Source organism: Capsicum annuum, chromosome 9 (genome assembly GCF_002878395.1).
Source record: "Capsicum annuum cultivar UCD-10X-F1 chromosome 9, UCD10Xv1.1, whole genome shotgun sequence".
In the NCBI taxonomy this organism is placed as follows: domain Eukaryota; kingdom Viridiplantae; phylum Streptophyta; class Magnoliopsida; order Solanales; family Solanaceae; genus Capsicum; species Capsicum annuum.
This window is the reverse complement of record NC_061119.1, coordinates 201,278,309-201,300,032: the sequence shown is the minus strand read 5'-3', so window position 1 is coordinate 201,300,032 and position 21,724 is coordinate 201,278,309. Positions and strand designations below refer to the sequence as shown.

General features: G+C 36.7%; 1 long non-coding RNA gene across 3 annotated transcripts; it reads right to left on the bottom strand.

Moving 5' to 3' along the window:
- Positions 1–12,005: 12,005 nt before the first annotated feature.
- Positions 12,006–19,696, bottom strand: LOC107878231. 3 transcript variants are annotated; one of them, XR_001676779.2, is made up of 4 exons: positions 19,269–19,686; positions 16,096–16,161; positions 14,585–15,319; positions 12,006–12,274 (listed from the first exon to the last, which is right to left on the bottom strand). It is a non-coding gene; the product is annotated as an uncharacterized LOC107878231 (long non-coding RNA). The 3 variants fall into 3 exon arrangements; XR_001676778.2 differs by adding an exon at positions 17,468–17,560 and having other exon boundaries at positions 12,049–12,274; positions 14,585–16,161; positions 19,269–19,695; XR_001676776.2 differs by having other exon boundaries at positions 12,049–12,274; positions 14,585–16,161; positions 19,269–19,696.
- Positions 19,697–21,724: the final 2,028 nt, after the last annotated feature.

Sequence of the window (21,724 nt, the reverse complement as noted above, 5' to 3'; positions counted from 1 at the left end):
CACCTCAAACTCAAGATCTTTTTTCTTCTCACATCTGCATATGACTTCTGGAGACTCTGGGCTATCTTCAACATTTCTATAATCAACTCAACTTTTTCTACAGCCTTAAACACAGCATCAGTTCCAATAAAAGTAGCTTTATCCACTTCAAACCAACCTATGGGTGATCTATATCTCCTATTATAAAGAGCCTTCAATGGGGCCATTCGAATACTAGAGTGATAATTGTTGTTATACGCGAACGCAATTAGTGGCAAATGCTCATCCCAACTACCCTTGAAATCAAGACCACAAGCCCTCCAAAACTGAGAAGTGAACTGAGTACCTCTATATGAGATGATAGACAAGGGAACTCCATACAATCTAACTAACTCTCGGATATACAACTTTGCATAATCCTCTATTGAATAAGACGTATGCACTAGAAGGAAATGTGCTGACTTAGTCAGATTTTCTACAACAATCCAAATAGAATCATGATGACGACGCAAAAGGGGTAAAACAGTCATAAAATCCATATTCACCTATTCCCACTTCCAAGTGGGGATACCAAACTCTTGCAACATACTACCAGGCCTTTGGTGCTCTACCTTAACCTTCTGACAAGTTGCACACTTCACCACGAACTATGGTATCCTTCTTTATACCATTCCACCAATAGATTTCCCATAAATCGCGGTACATCTTGGTAGCACCAGGATGGATAGAATATCGCGCGCCTTGCGCTTCATCCATAATTCTCTACCTCAAATCATCAACATAAAGGACACATAATCTATATTTAAATCTCAACACACCATATCCCCTTTGGGAGAAGATATCCACCTTTTGGTCCTTAACTGACTCCTTCAGTTTGACCAAACTAGAATCCATGTCTTGCTTCTCCTTCACTTCCGACACTAAAGACAATTTAGAACTACTCTGAACCCAAACATTACCCTCAGCTAAATCAATTAATCTAACGCCCAATCTATCCAAACGATGAACTTCATGAGCCAACTCTTTCTTATCTTTCTCCATATGAGCAACACTGCCCATAGACAACCTGCTAAGGGCATCTGCCACTACATTGGCCTTGCCCGAATGATAGAACACACTCATATCATAATCATTTAGCAACTCCAACTATCTCCTCTGATAAAGATTAAACTCCCTCTGAGTAAACATATACTGCAGGTTTTTATGGTCCGTGAACATATCCACATGAACCCCATAAAGATAGTATCTCCATATTTTCAAAGCAAAGGCCACAATAACTAATTCAAGGTCATGGATTGGGTAATTCTTTTCATGAGGCTTCAATTATGTAGAGGCATAGGCTATAACCTTACCATTTTGCATCAACGTACAACCCAAACGAACTATAGAAGCATCACAATACACCACAAAACCATCTGTACCATCACGCAATGCCAACACAGGGGCTGAAGTGTGTCGAGTCTTCAACTCCTAAAAACTCTTCTTTTAGGAATCTGACCATAGAAACTTAACCTTCTTTTGGGTTAGTTTAGATATAGGAGACGCAATAGATAAGAAACCTTTAATAAAACGGAGGTAATAGCCAGCTAGACCCAAGAAACTCCTAATGTAAGATGGTGAGATAGGTCTAAGCCAATTCCTTACAGCTTCTGTCTTTTGGAAATCAACTTTAATGCCTTCAGCTGAGACAATATGACCGAGAAAGGCTACTAACCTTAGCCAAAACTGACACTTACTGAATTTGGCGAACAATTAATAACCTCTAAGAGTTTGCAAGACAATCCTAAGATTATATGCATGGTCATCCTCGCTACGGGAGTAAATAAGAATATCGTCTAGGAATACAAGGACAAACATATCAAGATATTGTTTGAACACGCGATTTATGAGGTCCATGAAAGCTGCTAGAGTATTGGTTAGCCCGAAATACATGACCATAAACTCAAAATGACCATAATAAGCTTGGAAAGCTATTTCTGAGATAATCACACCCCCTTACTTTAAGCTAATGATAATCGAATCTAAGGTCTATCTTTGAGAAATAACTTGCACCTTGCAATTGATCAAATAGGTCAACAATTCTAGGAAGAGGGTACTTGTTCTTAAATGTAACCTTATTCAGCTGATGATAGTCAATGCACATATGTAAAGAACCATCTTTCTTTCGCATAAATAGGAATGGTGCGCCCCATGGAGAAACATTGGGCCTTATGAAACCTTTGTATAAAAGATCTGTGAGTTTATCTTTCAACTCCTTAAGTTCTACAGGTGCCATACGATATGGAGAAATAAAAATAGGTTACGTATCTAGAAAAAGGTCAATCCCAAATTCTATCACTCTATCGGGAGGTACCCCTAGGAGATCTTCTAGAAAAACATCTAGAAACTCACAAACTATACTGATTGACTGGATATTTGGAGCCTTAGACTTAGTGTCCTTAAATCAAACTAGATGATAGATGCAACCTTTAGATATTAGCTTTCTGGCTTTGAGATAGGATATAAAATGACTCTTGGTAGACACTGAACTCCCGGACCACTCAAATACTAGCTCATTAAGAAACTGAAACTTAACCAGACAGGTACGACATTCTATAGATAAATAACAACAGTGAAGCCAATCCATACCCAAAATTATATAAAAATCAACCATCTCCAACTCTATCAAATCATTAAATATGAATCTATGAAGAACAGTGACAGGACATATTTTATACACTTGTTTATCAACTACTTACTTAGCTACTAGAGCAGAAACCAGGAAAGGCTCAGGAATTTTTTTAGGACTCATTTCAAAATTCACGGCAACTAACGGAGTCACATATAAGAAACTTGACCCAGGTTCCAACAACACATACACATAAAACTGAAAGACACGAAGCATACTAGTAACAATATTGGGAGAATCCTCCTATTACTGATGGGATGGTAAGGCATAGAATCAATCCTGGCATAGTCCATCATAGGTAGTAGATGAAGCACCTTGAGGAGGGGCTCGACAGTCTAAAGAAGCTGGGGTACTGATAGCTTACATCTAAGGTCAGATATCTCTGTTCTCCTGCCTAGCATGCGGGCACTCTCTAAGTCTGTGGCCCAACTTGCCACAACCAAAGAAACCTCTCTGTTTGTCCAAATACTCGCTAGGATAGGTCCTACCACACTTAGCACAAGAACGATAATTAGGCCTGTTACTCACACTATTCTAGGACCTGGACATAGAAGACTTATTCCCTTGCTTCTGCCTATTTTTGGGTGCAGAAGCACTAGCTGATAAAGGTACTGGCATAGATGAACAGATCTGAAACAGTGGACAGTTCCCTTTATGAGACCTAGTCTTACCATACTCATGATGCTCTGACCTATCCCTCTTGTTTTATCTTACTCTATCTCTCTCCTTTATTTTATCTACCTCTATTTGCTGAGCATACATCATCAATCCATAAAGGTCTGTGTCTCTACTGAGCATAGCAATCCTAGACTCCTTAATAACCCATCTAGATACATCGTTCACAAACTTAATCATATTAGTTCTAGAGTTAGCCATCAAATCAGGAGCATACTTAGATAATTGGTTGAACTTTAGGCAATACTCCTTACCTGTTATGGAGCCTTGCCTTAGGTTCATAAACTCTTCGATCTTCACTTCCCTCATCTCAAGTAGGAATAACTTGTCCAAGAATGCATCTTGGAATACCTGCCAAGTCATGGGAGTAGCAACATCCCCTTACTCTTCCTCCACATCACAACCTAATCATACGCAACATTTTTCAGCCTATAAGATGCCGGCTCTACACATTCTTGCTCAAAAATATACATAACTTGGGTGATCTTCTTCACCTCCTCAAGATAGAACTGAGGGTCCTCACCTACATTTGACCCATAGAACTCTAGCGGATTCATCCTCATGAAATCATGAATCCTAGCTATAGCTAAATCATCTCTTTGTTAATATGGAATGGCAGCCTGAACATTAGTAGTGACTGCCTGGGCTAACGCTTGAAAAGCTGACCGAAACTCAGCATGAGACACATTCTCATTCAGGGGATCAACAGGCTGAATCTGCTGGTTATCATTCCTGTGGGAATTAGCTCTACAAAAAGGCATTTTCTGTCATTAAAGAGCATAAATTAATAGCAGAGAGAGACAACTGTATGCATGATGGATTATGAAAGAAGGGGATGACTTTTTCTAAGATGTCTTGTAGCCTCTTTCTCATAGAAGTGGTGTGCTACACACCGCTGATCAAGACTCTACGTAACGCATCTTGTTAGACTCCCTAGGAAACCTTAAGTCTTGCTCTAATACCAAGTTTGTAACACCCTAAAATCTCATCCCGAAGCATCACATGGTGCTTAAGGCTACAAGTAGCCCTAAGCTAACCCTTTGAGCCTGTTACTACTTCTAACACATACTTTAAGATGAATAAATGAATCAATGATCCTATATTAAGTAAAATCTAAATTGAAACAAAGGAAAAACAATATCTGGGAACAAATACTGGAAATATGGAAACAAAACTTGAACTGACAGTCTAACAAGCCTCTACTTAATATGAACTAAAAAGTCATTGGGACAAAACTCCAACTGACTCAAACTGGACTAAAAAGTAATAATCGACTACTACAAAGACTGAAAACAAGGGAAAAACAATATCTAGGAACAAATACTGGAAATATGGAAACAAAACTTGAACTAACAGTCTAACAAGCCTCTACTTAATACGAACTAAAAAGTCATTGGGACAAAACCCCAACTGACTCAAACTGGACTGAAAAGTAATAATCGACTACTATATTTTATTATATCAATAGACTCAGTATTTAGTAGATGGAGTTAGTTGGGGGATTATCCCATCAACTCTATTTTAGACAGTTTCAGTTAGAGGCTTCTTTAGACTAGTTTCAGTCAGTTTTCAATTTTACAGATATTATATCAGATGTTATATCAGTATTTTAGATGTTTTGAAACTTATGGAGTTTCAGCCTATCATTCTGCATTTATTTTAGTATATTGTTCGGTGCTCACAACAAATATCATTTATTGGTTAGCCTATGGTCCTTCAGGATCAAAAGCACCGTGTGACGACTAGGGGGAAATCTCGAATCATTAGAAACTTGGTATCAGAGCCTAAGGTTCAATGGTATACTAGGAAGTCGAAAAGCCGTATCACGTAGAGTCTTGTGCATGGGTATATAGCATGCCACACTCATGGATAAGAGGCTATGAGATGTTTTAGGAAAAGTTTCCCTTCTTTTAATATTCATGTCATCCGAGTGAGCGTGAGCTCAAGTTAAACTGTAAGACCCCGCAAAATCTTAAGCTTAATTCAATCCATTAATGCTTGTCAAGGGGTCCCAGTCTTAGAAAATTCTAGCTAAGTTTTCAGACTTAGTTTATTTTTAGCCTTCGAAAGATGGAAATCTCATTTTGTGACCTTAAAGTTCTTTAAATGTCTATATCTTATTTGATTCATGATTAAGGATATCAATAGGGATTCCCAAATGAGTTTCGGATTTTTTGGACCTCGTTTAGACCAAGTTCTAGTGTCCAAAATAGTGAGTCGACGTGATGTTGGTGCATCGCATCATCCATCACATCGATAGATAAAATGTTTTTCAGATCAAGGAAATTTACAGTGAGCCAACGCGATGTCGATGCGCCGCATTGGCTATTGCATCGGTGCCAACAACGCAACGTGTCGACCAACGCGTTGGTACACAATTTTTAGTCATTAAAATAGCCGCGACCCCAGGGTTATTTCAATCTTTTACCCACCCTTATATAGACCTAAAATACGAGATTCAGCCGTTATTCACCAAAGTACAATTGTTCTCTCTCAAATTCTCTCAAGAACAAGCATTAGGGTTCTTAGTTCAAGACTTGAAACTCAAGAATTTCACCATCAATCTTCTTAAAGTCAAGTCTTAAGGTATGTTAGATGTTGATTCATAGGTCCCTTCCACCCATGAAGTTCAAGAATTCTTTTTCTAAATTCAAAGATTATATATTTATGAGTTTTCATGAATAATGTGAATTGATATTCATATTTATGTTCATGTTGTTGTTGGGTATTGATTAATGTTTTAGATTACAAGTTTTAATATTTGATCCTAGTATATGATGACTTACATAATGTTCATGATAAATCCTTAAATTTGCAAGTGAGTTGATATAGCCATGATGATTTAGATGTATTGATTGTTGTATGACCAAAGCATGCTCCCCATATGTTTGATAAAAGGCCTATGTGAATAAGATAGAGTCATTATAGCATGTTGAGAAGAAATCCCAAATTATGTATAAGTTAATGCATGCCAAGTATTTGATGAAAGACTTTATTGAATGAATAATGAGTCATTAATATGCTTCTCTATACATTTACAAGTTTATGACTTTCAAGTGCTAGATGAAATTCCTCATTGATTGTATTGTGAATGATAGACTATTGTCATGTTATTCAAGAATTGTCATGCTTTTTATTATCCATGCTATCGAGTCCTAGGGGTATTTAATACCTAATAATTTAGCTATGCCTAGGGCCAGAGTCAGTTTCAAGACAATTTCAGTCGTGCCACAATGAGTAGAACTCAATTAGTTACAGAACTTAGGATAACTCAATAACTCAATTCAGCTCAGTTAAATAGTACAATCAATAACAGTTCAGTCAGGCCTAGTATGAACTAGAAAATTAGCTCAATGTCTTTTAGTTGGGAGTAGGATTCAACATCAAGCATGACTAGGGATTGGGGAACACCCATTAGTGAGGACTGGGTCCCTAGAAGAAATCCCCAAGTTCTAGAACTATGTAGCCAGCGTAGGTATGAGATGTCACCCGTTTGATATGAATGACATACTCAGATATTACCTGTTAGTTTAGGATTGATCTCAGGGGTCACCCATTAGATTAGGACTGGCTCCATAGTAGTTGTCTTTACCCATATCACAGTACCGACACCCTTCCAGTGGGGTTATAGGGTGTACCTTAATTAGTTCAGAAAGGGGTATGTCGGTTAGATGACTACCTCCCACAATTTCAGTCTTAATCTTCAGAATAGAACTCAGATCAGTATTACGGGAATCAAGACTATTAGACACAGTTACTCAGATCAGTAAATAATATAGATAGTTCTATAAATTCAGAGATCACCTGCTATATAGGCCTGATCTCAGCTTCAGTTAATCAGATATCAGTATCAGTAGACTCAGTTATCAAAAATCCAGTTATTAGAATTTAGTATTCAGTGATACTACAATTTTAGTTATAGTTTATGAACTCATGAATGTATTTTTACTCAGTCATGTTCATGTTACGTAGTCAGTTATAGTTCATGCATATGAACCCTTGCATTCAGCCTTACCTCGTCTGGCATACCAGTACTATAGTACCCTAAAAGTTCAGACATTTTTATGATCATGTTTCGAACACATGAGTAATATATTTTAGTTCTTTGGTAGCGTTATAATCAAGGTTAATCCATATTAAGGCCTCAAAAGTGTCTTAGCTAATAGACGAATCAAAACATTTCCTTACCGATTAAATTCTTAAGAAGGATATTGGTATAGTCAAATTCAAACTAGAATATATCTCTTTATGCTATGAATTTCAGTACCCATGACCCACCAATGGATAGATAATTGAATTATCTTTCCAACAATACCAATTTTACCTAAATCCAAGATCATAGCAAAAGGTTATGCCCATTTTACTCCAGCATGTCAGCCTGGAAAATTGAGTGACGATATTTTGTGATAACTTATCACAAGTCTGACGGCTTATCATGAATGTCATCATCCTTAGGCAGAAACAGCCCCCAGTGATGACATTTTGTGATATGTTATCATAAGTGTGACGACTTATCACGAATGTCGTCAGCCTTAGGCAGAAATCCATCAATTCCAGCCCCTAGTGACAACGTTTGTGACGACTTATCACAAGTGTGATAGCTTTTCACGAATGTCGTCAGCCTTAGATTTTCAGCAATTAGGAAGTCATTTAGTAAGGGTATTTTGGTCTTTTCCTTCACTTTCCACGACTTATAACCCTTAAGGAGCGTATTATTTTCTATTCTCTTTAGTTAAACATCTAAAAAATTCTCTCATACACTCTCAACCACAAGATTAGGGTTTCCTCTCAAGATCAACTTCTCAAGAACAAGAACATTCTCTCCCAAAGGGGTTAAACCCTAGTCAAGAAAAATCAAGAGCAAGCCTAAGGATTTCCTCAAGAACCTTCAAGAAATATTAGGTCTCTTTCAAGATTCAATCACTAAGGTATGTGTAGTGTTTATCCATTGATCCCTTTCATCTATGGAGCTTAAGAATCCTGTTTCCAATTATAAATTATTATTTCCTTGTTGTGTAATGACTATATTCATGTTGATGATTGTTGTTTGGATTCAAGGTTATATCTTGATGTGTTTTTCATGAAGCATGTGAGTAGGTTAGTTGAAACCCATGAATTTTGGATGGATTAAGATTGTCAAATTGATAAGTACATCTATGCCCAAAGTTGTGCATATAAGGTGTTTGATAAAATGCCAAGAATGATAGAACCCATGTTTTTATGACTTAATAGTGCTTAAATGACATGTCCATATTCTATTCCTTATGTTTCCACATAAATTCCATGTTATTGATATGTGTTGTTGTTGTGAGTTGTTGTTGTGATATGGAATGTCCATGATATTGAAGTATGCAAGAATACCCATGTATTCATGATAAACCCTTGAATTTATAATTAAGTATTGTATTCCTGATGTTTATGCGGTGACCATTATCATGTTAAATACTTATGCCCTACAAGTGTTTGATAAAATGCTTATGTGAATTGACTAGTGAAGGTATGACATGTTAATATGTGATCCCATTTATGTACAAGTTAATGCATTACAAGTGTTTGATGAAATATCTCTATGAATGAATTATGATCAAGTAAAAATTTATATCTTATTCAAGGTTATGCTACTCTTTACTTTTCATGCTATCGAGACCTAGGGGTATTTAATACCCGACACTTTAGTTGTTTATCTAGAGCCAGTGTCAGTTGCTAAATAGTATTAATCATATCATGATCAGTAGTACTCTCAGTCCGTTACAAAAGTCAGTAGAACTCAATCAGTTACAGAACTTAGGAAAACTCAGTAATATCAGTATCAGTCCCGTTCAGTATACTTACTTCAGTGTTTTCTAGTTGGGAGTAGGATTCAGCATCGAGCGAGCCTAGGGATGGGGGCACACCCATAAGTTTGGTATGAGTCCCTAGAAGCAATCCCTAAGTTCCAAAACTATGTAGCCAGTGTAGGTTATGAGATGTCACTCGTTAGATAGAACTGGAATACTCAGGGATCACCCACTAATTTAGGACTGATCTCAGGGGTCACCCGTTAGTTAGGAATGACTCCACAGCAGTTGTCTTTACCCATGGCATGGAATTGATACCCTTTCAATTAGGGTTACAGATTTCACCCCAGCTCAGTTATCTTATCTTATTTGGGACATGTCGGTTAAATGATTATCTCCCACAGTTTTGGTTTCAGTCTTCAGTTTAAAACTCAGTTCAATTTTACAGAATAAGGACTGTCAGACACAGTCAATCAGTATCAATAATTATAGATTATGAGTTACTCAGTATCAAAACTTAGTACTTAGCGCCAGACAAGCTCAGTTACAATATATATGTGCACAGTATTTCATACCCAGCGATTTCAGTAGTAATAGTTATCCACGTACTTTCATGTTCAGTTAGTCTTTATCATTTAGTCAATTAATTTTTATGCATATGAACCCTTGCATTCAACCTTACCTCATCTAGTATACTAGTACATTCCCACGTACTGATGCATACTTTCCTGGGCTATAATGTTTTATATCATAGGTTCAGACGCTCAGGTACCCGACCACGCATAGTAAATTCAGATCCAGCCAACAACAATATATTTAGAAGTGATTCCTCATAATTCAAGGATATTTTTTTATTTCATTATCTCAGCAGACTCAGTATTTTAGTAAATGGAGTTAGTTGGGGGATTGTCCCATCAACTCCATTTTCATATAGTTTCAGTTAGACGCTTTTCAGACTAGTTTTAGTTAGTATTTAGTTTTACAGATATTATCTCAGATGTTATATCAGTATATTAGATGTTTTGAGCCATATGGCATTTCAACCTATAATTCTATATTTATTTCACTATTATTGTTCAGTGCTCACAGCAGGTATCATTCATAGGTTATCATGTGGTCCTTTGGGATCGTAAGAACCGTGCAACGAGTAGGGGGTAGTCCTGGGTCGTTACAGTTATGCCAATACTTGGCCCTTTTCTTACATTATAAATTCATGCAATATTTTTTGGGAAAGCTTTCAGCCCCACGGAGACCATGCTTTTGAGCCGAGGGTGATGCTATCTTTTGTCATGAATCTTTGTTGGATGAGTATTAATATCATTTTCTTTGGTTGGTTTTTTCTAATTTATTAGATTCGATATTATCCGTTCCAAATAATTTTGAACTTTGGAATATGTGGGATCCATATTTTAGGGGAAGTTATAGAGTTGTTTGCATAGGATTGATGCGTTGCAAGTTTGAAATATCCTTATAGAAAAAATGATAACGATGATTCATCTTACATGCCTACAATTCCTATGGAAAAAAAGAGAAAAAAGGAAAAATTGTTAAGGGAAATGAGTCTTGTATCCCTGTTGCAAGTGGTGAAGGGGATGCTGGTACAAAGAGTGTGGAGAAAAGTTCAAAGAAGGATAGGTTTGCTATGGAGAACAACATGGTGTGAAATCCAAATAGTCCAATGCCTCCACAAGACTTACGATTGCCACCTACGCTTACTCCCTGAGGCAATGCTTTAAAGAAAGGAGTGTCTCCTGGCCCAGGAGAGATATGCTTCCCTACATGAAGAAGATGAAACAAAAAAAAGAAAGGCCATAAGATACTAAGGACCTTTTCCCCTGCAATGAAGCGACTGAAATTGGTGAAAGCTATGTCTTCTTAGTAAACTTCAAGTTGACAGGTTCTTGTTCGTTAACTATTTTTTAAAAAAGCTTTGTGTTATTGGAGATTTTTTAGATCATGTCCGGGACTTCACATTTGTTCTACTTAGGATTTTTTTATAGCCTTTAGTAAACACTAAAGTTCGTTCCTTTAAAGAAATTTGTTAAAGAAGAGTTGGTCTTTGAATTACTATGTTGTTGTATGACCACCGTGTCAAATTCCTTTATGCTTTTATTTTTTCGTCCTTTATATTGATCTTGTGACTGAAAACAGGTATATCTTTTTTTTTAATGAAGTAATTAGAAATTTCATTGTTGTCATTAAGAAGATGTAGAATAGTACAAAAAGTTAGAGAAAAATAATAGTATATTAGCTCACAAACAACAAAGGCTACGCTAGTACCAGGGAGCTAACAAAGTTCAAAAAATTCAAAGGGGAATCTATGGGTAAAATGTTATGGCAACTATATAGATACAAAAGACACTTATCCTTAAGGGAGTGATTTGGAGTTGATAAACCTTTAAAACATCTGTTGTTCCTTTTTGGCCATACACACCAACAAATACAAGCAGCTATCATCTTCCAGATTGGCTTGATGGCCATACCAACTCTCCAATTGCACTAACACTCAAAGTCCCCTTTGGTGCTATCAGTGTTTTGGATGGTGAAAGGAAACAAGGCCCCACCTCGCCACACGGTGAGGAGATTGCCTTTTGAATAAGCGGCGATAATTAATACAAAAAAATTAAAATAACATATAAATGATAAAAATTTCAATAGCACTAATTTATTAAGAAATATTTCAAGTCAAGAATTTAAATTAGATAGTAGATAGATACTAAAAATAGTTCTTAATCAAGTCATTAAATTATAATATTACTGTAACGCCCCGAATCTGGTATTCGGAATGCTACATGGTGCTCATGACCCCGAAGGACCACAAGCTAACCCATGACTGATATCCGTACCTGCATACTGGATAATATACTGTAAAATGTAGAAACATAAACTGAAAGGCCTTAAGGTTCAAAACTATAACATATTAGCTGGTGGGGTATGATATACCCAAAACAAAACTAACATAAGCTATCTGAACATACTGTAGTCTGGAAAGACTCTAAAACATGACTGTCTGAATAAGGAGTTGATGGGACATATCCCCAACTTACTCCAACTAATACATTAATTAATGACATAGTAACATCATGATCATGTCCTCGGATGATAAGGACTCACTTCTAACTTTAACTATTAATACTGGAATACTAATGGTGCTCTGGAGCTCGTGTCTCTGAACCTAGGTATAAAACACCATAGCTCGAATGGGTCAGTACGATTGAATGTATTGGTATGCAAGTGAGGTAGGCTAAATGCATGGGGTTCATATACATGAACAATAATAATAACAGACTGACTATCATGAGCGTGGGAATACATGTATGAAACATAATAACTGACACTGATACTGTGATAACATGATTACTGAATCTGAATACTGATAACATGACATATTGATAACTGATATGACTGATAACATGATTGACTGTATCTGACAGTCCTAAATCTGATGGAACTAGATGAGTTCCGTACTGTATCTGAGTTGACTATATCTGACAGTCCTAAAATCTAAAAAACTATCTGAGTTCTTTTACTGATACTGATACTAAAACTGTAGGAAGTAGTTATTTAACCGACATCCCTAAATAATGCATTATAGCTGAATTGGGTTCCAATCTGTGCCCTAATTAGAAGGGTGTCAATACAGTGCTACTGGTAAGGACGACATATGAGTGACCCTCAACTAGCAGGTTACTCTAATGAGAATGATGGGAACCCTCAACTAGCAGGTTAAGCTACCTTATCTACCCTCGACTAACAGGTATGATGTCTCAACCTACGCTGGCTACGTAGTTCTGGAACGTAAGGATTTCTTCTAGGAATCACACCCTCTATTAGCAGGTGAGTTCCCATACTTAGGTTCACTCGGTGCTAATTTCTACTCCCATCTGAAGAGACACTAAACATGATTAATTGAACTGACTGGACTGATTTAACTGTGTTCCGTTGACTGATGAAATATTACTGAGATCAGATAACTAACTGAGATGACTAAGTTTTCCTGAGTCATGAGACTGACTGAATTCTACTAAACATGGCTTGACTGAGGATATCTTGAAAACATGACGCTGATTCTTGACACACAGCTATATTTTTTGGGTACAAGTACCCCTAAAACTCGATGGAAATAAATTGACGAAAACATGACTTTCTTGAATACATGACTAACATCACAATCCATAATTCATTTATTGAGGCAATTCATCAAACATGTGACATACATAAGCCTATACATAAATGGGGATTTCATAATATCATGTCAGTTGGCTACTTTTCCTTTACATAGGAATTTAATCAAACACATGGTAGGCGTAGTATATGTAGATAACATTATACAACAAGCAAAAATCAGAATTCATCTCTAATTTCATTATCCAAGGGTGTTAATCATAGGTTCACATGAATTTACATTTATACTAATCAACTCCACATAAAATTTATCACCCAACATGGAATAGAATTCAATTACTCATTATCAACATGAACAAGAGCAAACCCAACATGAAATTATAAAGGAAATCCATAAACTTGAACTTAGAAAAGATATTTTTGGGCTTCATGGATGAAAGGAGTCCATGAATGAACACAATGCATACCTGGGTTGAGTTTCTTGAAGTTCTTGAACTTAAAGTATTGGAATCTCTTAGTTTTTAAAGAAGATTTGGATTTTGTTCTTGGATTAATCTTAGAGAGAAAACCCTAATTTTGTTGTTATGAAAGAATAATGAACAAATAAGCTGAGGTCAGATATCACTGGGTATATAAATGGGTGGTAAAAGACCAAAATACCCTTTTAAAAATGACTTAAAAATACTGAGCGGGACATACGGCGGTGGGGCACGATGGTCCGTCGGACTCACCGTCGAACTGGGACTTACTGCCTTGGAGCGATGGTCCGTCCCTATCTCGACGGTCCTTCGGACCTCTACGTCGCACTCAATAAGAGAGTAGACACACTACATTGATGCGACGCTAGTGATCGATGGTCCGTCGCTAGTCCGATGGTCCGTCAACCTGCACCGTCGCACCTAGGCGATTTTACTGCCTTCTAATTCTCTAGTCTGATACCGGATTTTGATGAAATTGATACTGATGGAAAGCTTATTCAATTTACAACGTGACAAAAAGTGAAAATCTTAAAAATACCATGTATACAAAAGTGGATTCATCTTTCAAGTAAAGCTTCTAACATTCTTGGGACAAATTTCAAGTTTGAAAAGAGTACGGGGTATTACAATTAATATCATACTATGTTATATAAGTTATTAATTTTTTTTTACATAATAGCATAATAAATTTATAGCAGTGCTTACAACTTACTGTTAGTCTATTATAGTGAGTCAGTGATAGTTTGTTGTAACAGTGTATCACTATTACAGAATAGAAGAAGAAGAGAAAAAGTGGAAGAAAAAAAATAACATGCCAATGGTCAGCCGCTGGATTAAGAAGAAAAAGAATAAAGAAGAAAAAAATAGAAATCAAGACTTACTAGAGTAGGGGGAGTCATTGAAGTAGTGTCACTGGTCGCCGGAGTTGAAGTCAAACTTGTGAGTTGTGAGTACGTAGCAGCCCCAGTCGCCAATGAGTAAGTTAGTATAGACAAAATATGAAAATAAGACCTAGAATTAACTTTTAACCCTAAAACCCTAATTTTTTTAAAAAAATTCAAAAGGTGACGATATCATCGGCTTACCTTGTCACCTTTCTCAAAAAGGCATTGCCTTTTGGATTTTACCTCGCCACGATGATAATAGGAGACTATGCCTCGCCAAATGTGGCGATCACCTTTTACAACACTGGACAATGCTATGTGGCATTACCCAACTAATATTAAATATAGACATACTCCACAAGCCAGGAACAACTTTACAATGTAAAAATAGATAATTGTTGGACTCAATGTTCTGATGACACATGTAGCATCTGTTGGCAATATGAAATTTCCTTAAGGTTATCTTGAGTGAGGAAAGCTTTATGTAGAGCTATCCAGATGAATCATATGATCTTTGGTGGGAGATTTGTCTTCTATATCAACTTCCATGGCTAGTTATCAAGCACTCCATTAGGAGCAAATGAGTTTACATAGCTTGCTTTTACCGAGTATTTACCATCCTTATCACTATCCCACCTTAACTTGTTTGCTTCCTGGACATTTATAACCTGGCCTTCTAGCTTAGTGAACAATTTGACCACTTCTTCGATTTCCCAATACTGTAAGTTCCTTCTGAATATGTTATAGATGATGAGCAGAATTAGAATAAGAGAGGAAATAAATAGAAATTAGGGTTGTAATTGGGGATCGCAGTAGGTAAATATGGTGGTGTTAGTGCGGACACGTGTTGGCAGATTAGAGTGACAGTTGAGAAATGGGGTCAGCAAATATTTTACAAGGAACAGTGAAGATAATAATAATAAAAAAATGGTGGAGATTAGCCCAATTATTAAGGAAAACATCTTAGCTCCAGCTCAGCACTAGTACAACAAATTTTATAAGTAGCCTTACCAGAAATTGGGATCGGCAGTTATGAATTTGATCAGAATTCTCTTTATCTATTCTTCTAGAACTTTCTTCTCACTCTTCTAATCTATCTTCTCCTTCATTACTTCATTCTAATCTTTACTACATGTAGCCATGGTGGAAGTTGCAGATTCACAGTGGAGTATATCTTAGTATTTCCATATTCATTGATTGTAATCGTTGGTTGTTATCAATAAAATTTTGTTATGTTATAAATTCGAATTCACAATTCCAATCGGGTCAGTTACATTACAGCGGTAATAGAGCACCGGTCTTGAAAAAATCCTATCTAAAAATGGTGAAAACTAGGGTAAAACTATGAAGGACCATATAAAAGGTTGAATTATAATTATTGCAGAATATCACAGAATCAAACCAAAAAGCCGTGACCAATGATGGCAAAATTGATGAGTTAGGCTAGAAGCACGATCTGTTGATGGAAAGAATGTTTTCGGAGATAAACAGGATACTTGGGGCACCACCTGGTAGTGGATTACTGAATAATTGAGTTGTTAATCGCCTTAGAAACATATCCTTCAATGTGACACCTGCAGGAAGAAATCAGCTGCACAATTTTAGTCACAAGGTTGAATTTCCTTATTTGGAAGATGGGGATATACAAGCATGGATAAGGAAATATGATTGATACTTTTACTACAATTGAGTGAAAGACCCTGAAGAGAAGCTAGAAATGGTTGTTCTACACTTGAATGGTCGAGCTGAAGCGTGGTACTTCTGTTTTTACTTGAGTAAAGGTAGAGTAAGGTGGGAAAAATTTGTGGAATAAATATATAGGAGATTTTCAAATTCCATTCATAGTACTCTGAATCTATTAGGTAAGTTTAAAAAGGTGGAACAGAAAGGAACAATTGACGAATACCTCTAGAGGTTTAGAGATCTTAAAGATTGGGTGTTGATGAAAAACCCAACAATTCCTGAAGAATTTTTTCTAGGATTTTTTATTGAAGGCCTGAAAGAAGACATTAAGTATACTATTAAAATGCTAGACCCTTTCACATTGACATAAGCTGTAGACAAGGCCAGGTATCAGGAAAAAGTGTTGGAGAGCATTAATAGAAAGAATAGAGTGGCTATGATGAAGAGACCTTCTTTGGGGACTAACTCAAATCTAAATTCTAGAAATTTGGTGAGGAATTAAGAGTACAACCAACACACCCCAAGTACTGGGGGATATACCTTGAGAGAAACAAGAAGACAACAAGGATTGTGCTATAATTGTGGTGATAAATGGCTTTATGGTCATCAATGTAAAAATAAATTGATCAATGCTTTGACTGTTGAAGAGGACCCATGAGGAAATTGTTCCATTCAATGCAGAAGAGGTGATTATGAGGCAATCAGTTTACATACTCTTTTGAGAATAGAAGTCACTAACACCATCAGACTCAAGGGGAGTCTAAAAAGAAAGAATTATCAATTTTGTTGGATTCTGGTAGCACACATAGTTTTTTAGATATGGAAGTAGCTAAAGAAATGGATGTGTGATAAATATGCTAGCCCCATGAAAGTGACAGTGGAAAATGGGTATAAGTGGAAGATGCAGAGTGTGTAGTTTGAAGACTCAGCGAAGCTAATTAAATTAGGTGTTGCTCATATAATATTGGGGGGAGATTGAATTGAGAATTCATAATCTAGTCCTACTTGATTTTGTAGCTTATGAAGAACAAGTCACACACAATGGTAAGAGAGTGAGATTGAAGTGGATGTACCATTAAGACTCTTTGAAGGCTATGACAGCTACTGGAATTAAACAACTACTAAAGAAGGAAAGAGTGTTTTGGTCCCATCTTCTCACTATAACTGCTTCAGAGGTTGAATAAAAAAGAGACCTACCAGTAGCTATTCAAACCATCCTTGATACTTATTGAGATGTGTTCTTGGAGTCCTCCTCATTGCCTCCCAAAAGAAAACATGGACACTTAATTCCTTACAAACCGAATGCAATGCATATAAGTATCAAACCATACAGATATTATTTGTTCCAAAAAAATGAGATTGAGAAACAAATTAAAAGAAATATTGAGTCGTAGGGTTTCCAGAAACTCAAACAGGCTATGACCTCTGCACCTATACTAGCTTTGGCTGATTTTCACAAACCATTTGCAATGGAGACTGGTGCATGTTCTAGAAGTATTGGAGCTATTTTGTTACAAGGTGGCAGACCTATTACATATTTCAGTAAAACCTTAGCTCCAAAGAATTGGGGTCTTTCTACTTATGAAAAAGAGTATCTAGCAATACTAGCTGCAGTGGATAGGTGGAGACACTACTTGATGGGAGGCCATTTTATTATTCAGACAGATCATGAAAGTCTTAAGTTCTTATTGGATAAGAAAATCACTACAGTTCTACAACCAAACGGACTTACCAAGCCACTAAGGTTAGATTATGATATAAAATATAAGAATGAGAATGAAAATAATGTGGTTAATGCCTTGTCTAGGAGGGATGAAAAAAGTTTGACTTTGGTTACCATATCATCTGCAGAACCAACTTGGATGCATGAAGTAGCATTAAGCTATGAGAATGATCAAAAGGCATTGTAACTACTGACTGAGCTAATTGTAGATCCTTCCCCTCAGAGTAAGTATTCATTACAATAAAGCATTATCAGGTGTGACACTAAATTTTTCATTGGCAAAGGAACAAACTTAAGGAGAAACATTTGGGATTTTTTTCATCCATCACCCTTAGGGGGTCATTCTGGTCAGCAAGCTACTTATAGAAGAATGAAGATAAATTTCTACTATATTAACATGAAAAGGGACGTGATACAATGGTGGCAGAATATGATGTTTATCAGAGGGTCAAGACTAAAAACATTCATACCCCAGGCTTTCTACAATCCTTACCCATACTTGAGCAGTCTTGTAAGGACATAGGTATGGATTTCATAGAAGGTTTACCTACATCCCACCACAAGAATTAAATAGTAGTGGTGGTGGATAGGCTAACCAAATATGATCACTTTATTCCCCTAAAACACCCCTATTCATCTCAAGAGGTGACTAAGGTGTTCTTAAAGATGGTGTATAAGCTACATGGATTACCCCAGTCCATTGTGACTGACAGAGGCTTAGTCTTTACTAGTCATTTTTGGCAACATTTGTTTAAAGGTTTGGGTACTAAGCTCAACCTTACTAATTTCTACCACCCTTAGTCGGATGGCCAAACTGAGCGACTTAATAGGTGTGTAGAAACCTATTTACATGCCATGGTTTTCTCTATCCCTAGGTATTTGAAAAAATGGCTGCATTTGGTGGAATGGTGGTATAACACCAATCATCATAGTGCACTCAAGGTAACCCCTTTTGAGGCTTTATATGGGTTTCCACCCTCTAAGATTCCCATGGGGTCATTAGGGCAACCCCTACACACACCAATGGGAGCACTTCTTTCTAAATGACAACAACTACTATAACAATTGAAGGATAACCTTCTAGTGGCTCAAGCGCGCATGAAATTATACGCTGATAAGAACAGGTCAGAATGTGTTCTACAGGTGGGTGAATTGGTCTATCTTAAGTTGCAACCTTACCGATAATCGACAGTCGAGGTACGTAGGAATCTTAAGTTAAGTGCTAAATTCTATAGACAGTATAAGATTATCAAAAAAGTGGGAGAAGTGGCATACCATTTGCAGTTACCAGCAAGGTCTCAGATCCACCCTATTTTTTATGTGTTGCAGTTGATGTGTAGGATCTGACCTACTATAGTTTCCCAGCAGCAACCCTCTTCTTATGACAGTGAAGGTGGAATCTTAGTGGAACCCCTTGTAATTTTATAGCGGTGCATCATCAGAGTTAATAACGTAGCAGCCGTCAAAGTGCTTGTGCACTGGTCTGACATGTCAGCAAACAATACTACATGGGAAGATTGGAGCTATATTCATAATATATTTCCCCAGTTCATAGCTCATAATCGACCTCGAGGACAATGTTAATTTTAAAAGAGTGGGGAATTATAATATCCGATGAGTGAAATTGGAATGAGAGAGGAAAGAAATAGAAATTAGGGTTGTAATTGGGGATCATAATGGGAAAATATGGTGGTGTTAGTGCGGACACGTGTTGGCAGATTAGAGCAACAGTTGAGAAATAGGGTCAACAGATATTTTACAAGGAACGACGAAGGTAATAATAAAAAAAGATAGAGATTAGCCATCCAGCTCAGCACTAACTCAACCAATTCTAGAAGTAGCCTCAACTAAAATTGGGATCGGTAGTTATGAATTTGATCAAAATTCTCTTTTCTATTCTTCTAGAACTTTTTTTCTCTCTCTTCTACTCTATCTTCTCCTTCATTACTTCTTTCTAAGCTTTACTATATCTATCCATGGTGGAGTATAGCTTAGTGTTTCCATAATAGTTGATGTAATCATAAAATTTTATTTTGTTATAAAGACGAATTCATAATTCCAATTGGGTCAGTTACATTATAGTATAGTACATTCCAGGTGTTGTCTTCCCTATTCTGAGAGATGGAAGAATTTTGGTACACGTGCAATTTGAAATAGCCTAGGGAATTCCTGTATTTTAATGATATTGTCCATCCATCTATCCTTCCAAAACCTAATATGTATACCATTACCTGCTATCAATCGAATTTTTTGAAAGAACTCATCTTCAAGCTTGCATATACTCTTCCATAGTCCTACACCATGAGGGGAGTTGGAATGCCGTCTTAGGTATATTAGGATCAAACATGATTTGGTGGTACCTAGACCTCAAGTCCATCTTGGAAAAGTACTTATCACCATCCAACTCATCTAGTAACTCTTCAATAACAGGAATTGGGAACTTATCTTTGATGGTGTGGTTGTTCAGCACCCTGTAATACACACACAATCTCCAAGAACCATCCTTCCTTTTCACAATTATAATTGGGGAAGAATAAGTACTATTGTTGTCTCTAATCACCCCTGAAACCAATATTTCACGCACCATATTTTCAATCTCATCCTTCTGGATGGAGCCTATATAGAGGGTACCTGTAAGGTTTGATATTAATTGGGGAAGTGCCTTCTTTTAGGGTAATCTTGTGATCATGAGCTCTTGAAGAAGGTAAGTCAGTAGGAGTTACAAACAAATAGGTTTGGAGTATCAACTACAATTCTTCATTCTCTTCATACTGTCCTGAACCCTCAAGAGAAAATAGACTATGTCTAATAGGAGATAAAGCATCTTGAAATTTACCAACACTAATCATACAAAGCTCAGAAGGTTGGGCCAATAATTTTTTCATTCCTTGCTGTTGCGCCAGCTTTACAGCCGATGGCTGACTGCCTCTCAGAGATATTTTGTGACCCATGATATGAAGTTCCATATTTAATTTTTTTTAAGTTCCACATGATGTCACTTAGTGTAATCAACCGCTGGATCCCTTCAGATACTGTAAGATTGCCCCTTCAGCATCAATTTTTAGGCCCTAACCAATCATGGTCAAGAATTCAGCAGGATCCACCTTTATGTCTTCTCCTTCCCCTAGCAATTCACTCTCTTCCCCACCTTCTTCTACTTCTATAAAAGAGAGTTGCCTTTTTTCTTACATATATGTCCAAAAACATAAGGTTTATCATAGCTAAAACACAGGCCCTTGCTTCTTCTTTCCTTTATTTCTCTAGGGGTCAATAGCTTGGCATTTTTAAAATGTGGTTTGAGTGCATAAATGAAAGAATGGTTGGGTTTCAAAAAGGGTTTTTTAGTAGGTTGATTGGATCTTGTATTGAAGGTAGTATGAGGTTAAGAGTAGGAAAATCTGGGGTTGTATTTGGTATTTGCTAAGATAGGTGAATTGTTGAAGGCTTGTCTTTGCACCATAAGTGTTTGTTCCTGGATTTTTGCCAAACTTATCAAATTTCAGGTTTTAACACTCTAATGAAGCAACTAACTACATAATTTTCAAATAATACTACCCTAGTCAGTAATTCATCAAAAAGATCTATATACTACTGAACAGTGCCTATTTGTCTAAGGTATTTGAAATCTCCCATGGGATCATCAAATAATTCTGAACTCAAATGAGTATATAGCATTTAACATACTCACCCCATCGTCACAAATCTCTAGTTAATATGTTCTTCAAGTAGGA